Here is a 7,250-nt window from a genome sequence, read left to right on the forward strand (position 1 = left end):
GATCCCTCCTTCCACTTCTAAAACTATCTAATGATAACCTATAATACTGCACAAATAATTACATTAAGGACCGTATAGGTACTATGTGCTAAAGAACTCAGGGTTCAGTTATCAAACACATTGTACACCATCATTACCTCTGACTACTAGTTTATTTAAAACCCAGTCTTACATTTTTAAGTACTAGTTTAGCTTTTTACTTTAAAATACTTTTATTAGTAAAACACCTGCATAAGTACAAAATCACTTTACTATACCAAATTGTAACTTACAATCTAAAACGACATTTAAAAGAACACCCTATTCCCAAACCACCAAAACTTAATTTCAACAAAACACAATCCAAATTTGAACTGACATCGATACTGGTCGCAAATAAATCGGGACAAATCGTCTTAAAGAATCGAGACATCGGCTCAGGTAACACGTCACTTACACAAATAGCTGAATGACGTCACAGCTTCAAATCCGACCAACTTGCAGCGGACGAAAGTTGCCGATTCAATTAATAATTGATACTGACTCGATTACGTATGCTCTTTCGTTGGCTATAAGGAATTGCTATCAGCTATCGACGTGTTTGATGATACTATTTTTACATCAGATTTTTACGAAGTATTATTACTAGAACAAATATTTTAAAACGTTACGCAACTTTAACTTATTTATATGTACTTAAACAAATAAAAAAAATAGGGCAACAAAAGCTTTCATTTAACAAACTGCTTTTACTAATAGAGTTAAATAAATAGCAAAAAGCCATAATTTCACCATTTCTGCTTATTCTTTTGGAAAACACACGGATTGCTCTACACAACTTAGTGATTCAAAACCAACCACATACAAACATAACCTCACGCCTATCTCATCTCCCATGGGGGCAGACAGAGACAATGAAACACCAATTACTACGATTCTTACACTAAACCAACCACACTTTTAATTTAATCTTCCAAACCACGCTACACATCCATTGACAAAATTTCATACATGAATTCTTCATCCACATCCACAATACAAGTATCGAACCCACACAAGCACGTATTTTATGCCCTACCACAACAAATCTGGGTCATCAGCCTCGCTGTGCATGCGTAATCTTTAATTCAACAGGTTATATGCACGTGCAAGTTTAAAATCAACCCTTTACAAGTACAACTTTGTATATGGCCTAGGCAGGCTCAGTAATTGGTATGTTGCTACGTGAATCCCTATATGTGAATCTTTAGTTGATGAGGAAAATAGGTTGGACTGGAACGTTCAAATGTTTCCATATTGTTCAGTTTATATCATGTTCAGGCTATCTATCGCACTTAGAGACATTTAATGATTACTTAAACTATTCCTATTTGACTGCCCCATTGGTCAAGTGGTTGCAACTGCGATTGACTTTGTTTAATATGTTATTTTCGAAAATTAGACATATAAGCGACTTAAATAGGAAGTAAAAGACGGTTCTTAAAAACGTAGTTAATATTTATTTTATTGTTTTTAGAAGAAAGTGTCATTCTTTGTAGTCTACAATTGCGCACGGGTAAGGGTCTGGTATGAGTAGTAAAAAACCGAGTGTTATCATTGAAAAATGTGCCCTCAACCTTTTCGTTTGGGCATTCAAATGCATGACGTTACGTGAGTAAAGTTGAATGAACAACCTATAATATGTAGAAAAAACTAACCATGATGAAACAATTGGTAATACTTAATTCAAGGACGTTTAACCACGCGTTAGTTCGTAATGTTTGGTTAAATATTTTAACTGACTGCCTTGTTGGTCGAGTGCTCGCAAATGTAACTAACTATGAAGCTGTTTTTATGAATAACTGTTCTGTCTTACACATGAAGTTTTGTGAGTTTATGATTTTTAGATGAGTGAATACTTTCATATCGATAGCAAATGTTAACCTCTTACATTTTTCTGAAAACCGCATCAAAATCTGTTCAGACAGTTGCAAGATAATCGTGAATAAATGCACATAAATACACATACGCAGGTAAAACTGAAAACATCCATATTTTTTAAGTCGGTTCAAAAAGCTCCAATATTTCTTAGCATGAAGCAACGATTGAGACTCTCTTGCCTAACCACATGAACAAAACAGTTTTTCTAATAGCAAGTAACTGTTAAATAATATCAATTGCCTTCAGTAACACGGGGTTGATCTACCAGACGTTTATTCTAGTGTCTGGGTCGAGCTAAAAATTAACTAATCCGGAACAAATGTAAGAGTTATGTTCCAGAACAAGTTGGCTTGATAAATAATTTATTTGTACTAGCAGTAGAAATTGATTTTTTGTAGTTTGATGCGGTTTAATTGATTATGGGCTTAAGTAGATGTTTTGGGATAATTTGTACTATTTGTAATACATGGCACAGATTTACAATTAAAGTTATGATTGACAAATAATATAAAAAAGAGTGAATTCATAAAAATTTACAACTACACAGCGGCTAAGCAACGCTACGTAGCAACTACGCAGTAGTACGCAGCGTCTACGCGGTGGCTACGTATCTGCTACGTAATGCTACGCAGCGCCTACGTGACATAAAATTCAATGTTATTAGTCACATTGTTTTATATCCATTACTTTTAGTTATCCTTATTTCTCATCTTCATGTATAGCTAATGTAAACCGGAAGAGCGAATCAACCTAACACAAGCAAAACTTTGCTTAACAGGTGATTCCAAGTGTCATATAGTTGTAATTTACATAAGTTGAAGAAATAAACATTTTTATTTTTATTGTTTTATTAACAAAAGAGATAAAGTTGACCCAAAAAGTGTAAGTATCCTTTATAAGAAGAAACACCCACACTACCAATAATCGGAAAAAGGCGTGTTGCTACGCCGAATAAATCTAAAAACAGTCTTAAAGCAATATTAATTTGGAAAATTAAACCAATGGCAAGAAAAACGCGGTTACAATAAAAAAATGGCAACCAAGAACCCAAAAACTTGTAGAATGGGGTAACGAGACATGAATAAATTATGAGAGACGGTCTAAAAGAATGAGTAAAAAAAATCTTTTAAACAACTTGTGAACAAAAACTTTTTTATTCGATCTTAGTGTTTACAATGCGTAATTATTATTTTAAAAATTTCTTGTAACTTAATAAAAATCGTCCATGGATTTGCATAAAATGGAAAGAGGAGGTTTATTGGAAATGTTAATGTTCTGTTTTGTTTTAGATGTGGTCGTTTGTACGACTGTCCTATGTTCTGATATTGGGTCCCCTATTAGAAAAAAAACTTTGCCCCACACTAGGGTGTCACTTCTCCTGTGTCGTGGGTGCGTTTACAAACATAGAAGTTCACATACACAAGAGACGCAACTCAAAGTCTGGTAATCAAACCCGCTACACATTGCGTGGCAGCCGGTTGCCCAGCCACAATAACTTTCATCATTACTACTAAGCAAAACTATCTTTTCAGCTCTACAAAATATCTTCACAACAAACATCGAAAACCATTTAAAATTTAACTCCACTAGCACAAAACACAACCAATAACTCCACACACATACACACACACACACACACACATCCATTAAAAATGTATAAAAACAAAATGAATCATTTATGTACAGGCAAAGCTAATCAAAAAAGCAATGTATCGAATTTTCGATACATATTCTACCTATAGACTAAGCAGCTAAACGGATTTGGACAAATCGGCAAAGACAAATCGAACTACGTTTTTCCATTTCAAACTCGTTGGCCAGTTAAAAGTTTTTGAAGTTCGTTGCAGATAACTGAATTATATGAGGTTTTTTTTTGTTATTAAATGAATTTGCTCTGTCTAGTGTTTGTGTGTATGTGTGTGTTTGTCTTTGATAAATTATAATAGTGATTTGAAAAATTATTTCATTTGGTAATCATAGGCTTAACAAGAGTTAAACTATATCGTTTGTGAATTTGGCGCAAAGCGAGTATAAGCTGTCCATATTTGATTTACGAAAGAAGTTTCTATGTTACATTTCAATAATAATAGTTTCCAACGTAGTAAGCAAAAAAGGGAAGAAACAACTTGTCCTGTATCCGTACATAACATCACGCCTATTTCTCATGGGGGTAAACAGAGGCAATGGAACACCCAATTGCTACGAATCTTACACACCTCTTTCGCTTCATCAACAGTCATCACTCTTTCTTGCATGTTCCACTAAAATAATAACTACAAATTTACTTTAATAATAACCGACATATTTCACAAACCCTTTGAAATAAGACCAAGCATTAATTTTACTACTCGAAATTACACGAAAAGCAAAAAACAGGAGACAAACACCGAAAAACTTTGACCATCCATCAAAATAAATAAATTGGCGAATCTTCAGTTTAAGCAAAATATAATAATACGAACGTACTTCTAACGCAACGGCATCAGATAAACTTGATTAATCTATGAAGAAAGTTTACGTTCTTATTATAATAAACTAATTAATGATGGAAGCGAACAATTCATTATCGAAGCAAAACTGCCTTCCAAACAATAATGATAATGAGTATAATTAATTATGGGAAGTTGGTTCGAGACGTACGTACCTACTCAAGGGGGGGTTGGGGTGGCGGAGTACCATTGCCAAGCTTGGATGAGGTACTTACGAGTATTGTTTGATAACTCTTATTTGATGGCATTTAAGAACAAAAATTTGTTTTGTTTAATGTGGACCCTTTTTGAATTATTTTTTTAGGTTTTTTATTTTTTTAGTGTGGGAGAGCCACGCTTCGGCGTGGATGGGCAGGCTTGACCGGAGTGATACCACGGCCTCCTAGAAACTTGACAAGAAACAACGCTTGTGTTGTGTGAGTGAGGTTACCGGAGACCCATTTATCCCGCTTCCCAATCTTGCCAATCCTCGATTCCCCAACAACCCTTAAATCCCTAACCACTAAAAGGCCGGCAATGCAGTTGTAAAACCTCTGGTGTTTCGAGTGTCGGTGGCGATTGCTTACCATCAGGCGATCCGACTGCTCGTTTACCGACTTATACCATAAGAAAAAATCCAGACATCAGTTTAGATTTTTTGGAATTATATCCCTGTAGCTATTAAACCCTTTGTACTTAGGCGAACAAATCAACATTGCTAATCTATGATAGTCAATATTCCACGAAGTACGTATGTAAAGTAATTGATCCTTCAACTTCACTACCATCACAATCAGAGTACTAGCTACGATTGTCCATAAATTAAACATAATAATCTTTAAATCTACTTAATAAATGCAAATTGCACATCGGACTGTACATTCGAATCAAAATGCCGCATCAACCTTGAGAGCTGGCCTTAGCTCGATGCTCGATGTCACAGAGGGTGTGAGACGGTAGGTCAACCCGTTGTCACGCTGAAGGTTTTAATCATTATTACTTATAATTAAAATTTAGATGGAAGTATCTATTTCAAATGTATTACTTCCTTATAGGTCAAGTACTATTGGCTGTCTCGAGTTCGATCTCTATATACCCTTAGTACGAGTTTACTTTACGTTTAGGCTGGCTTATTCGAGCCGGTCAATCAGAGTGCCGAACGCGCTCTTGTTTCGATAACTTTTGATGTGAAGCGAACTCATACTTGGGGTTACAGGGTTCACAATGGTTGATAAGTTGCTGTAAACTTGACACGTTTTTTTTTCACATTTTGTTTGTCCGTCGACACACTAATATCTGACTTAACAAGACAGTCATATATAATCCATCCATAAATATTATGAAATTTTCACACAGGTTCTGTACGTTGCAACTGTTTTATTAGTTGATATGGCAATTGGGTCTCGGTTCTCATTTCCATTTTCAATTGTCATAAATAGTCTAAATATTTTATTTTTATGGGAACCACCTTCAAAAGTTATAGTGTGGACCTCCATTTATACTTAAAACCGTCTCCGAAGTCTGAAAAATACTAAGCTTAAAACCGAATTAAAATCAGTTCAGCCAAAGCAAAGCAAAAGCCAAGGCAGCGAGGTAATCGTGCTCAAACATACATACAAGTCAAACTGAGAACCATCTTTCTTTTAAAGTCAGTTAAGAATATACATGTTTTCGGTGTCCTGTAAATAAAGAGTGTCACACTTCACACATGACTATTATAACTCTGCCTATCCCTTCAGGGTATTTATGCTACACCGCTGCGTTAGTATGCCCAACGGTGTTTATATGCATTAAAATTGACAAGCCTACAAGCACACACTTATATTCAGTTTATCATCCATGATGAATTTTCTATAACACGCCATATTTGAAATATTTGGCCATAAATAAAGAAAGAAATAAAGAAATAATTTATACTAACACTGTATAGTTAAGCAGACTTGACATTATTCAAATGTAAATACATATTATGATCAATAGTGAATTATTTTGATTAATTTCGTATTTTTCTTCACATTTTGATTAAGGTGTGCGGATAGTAGTTTCTTAAGTGAGCCTCACTTAAGAACCTTCCGATGATGAAATGTTAATATTACAACCATTATGTACTTAATGATTCTTATTTTTTCATCATCATCATCATCAGCATATTTTCAGATACAAGTCTTTCCAATCCAGCATCCAGCCACTACCATCCATCTTGTGACTATCTTTATATATATAATTCTTCTGTACGTGTGTATGTCACTGAACTCCTCTTAAACGACTAGACGGATATTGATGAAACTTTTTGTGTGTTCAAGAGGATCTGAGAATGGTTTAGATTCACAATTTTGTCCGCTGGACAATGTTTTTTTAATTAATTTTTAATTTATTAGTAGTTGTTGATTTTGGAATGTATTACATCGGATCCGACGGACGGCGCTACCATCGCAGTGTCAAATATTAATGACGTTAGATATTGTCATAACATTTGAATAATAATTTTCATCAAAAAGGTCCAGAATGTTTTAGCTTATTAAAAAAAGAATAAAATTTTCAAATTAACGTGTAGACAGGACAACGTCTGTCGGGTCCGCTAGTTCATTATAAAATACTGCCTTATTAAAAAGCTTTACACACAAAAATTAGTACTACGTTGGACTTAATGCCAAGACCATTTTCTTCCAACTCAACCTTCAGGTGATACAGAAACGAATCAATTTTATTTCAATAACATTACTCGCGAAGACACTATAAATACAATAATAATTCATTGAAAACTATTTCGAAGAATTCAACTATTGTACCCCAAAATAACCTCAATAATAATATTTATTTACGTTTTAATACTAATTCCAGTAAGTTTTAGAGAAAATCTCGTTAGTTTAGATAAGCATCTTA

This window comes from Spodoptera frugiperda, chromosome 2 (assembly GCF_023101765.2).
Source record: "Spodoptera frugiperda isolate SF20-4 chromosome 2, AGI-APGP_CSIRO_Sfru_2.0, whole genome shotgun sequence".
NCBI classification, from domain to species: domain Eukaryota; kingdom Metazoa; phylum Arthropoda; class Insecta; order Lepidoptera; family Noctuidae; genus Spodoptera; species Spodoptera frugiperda.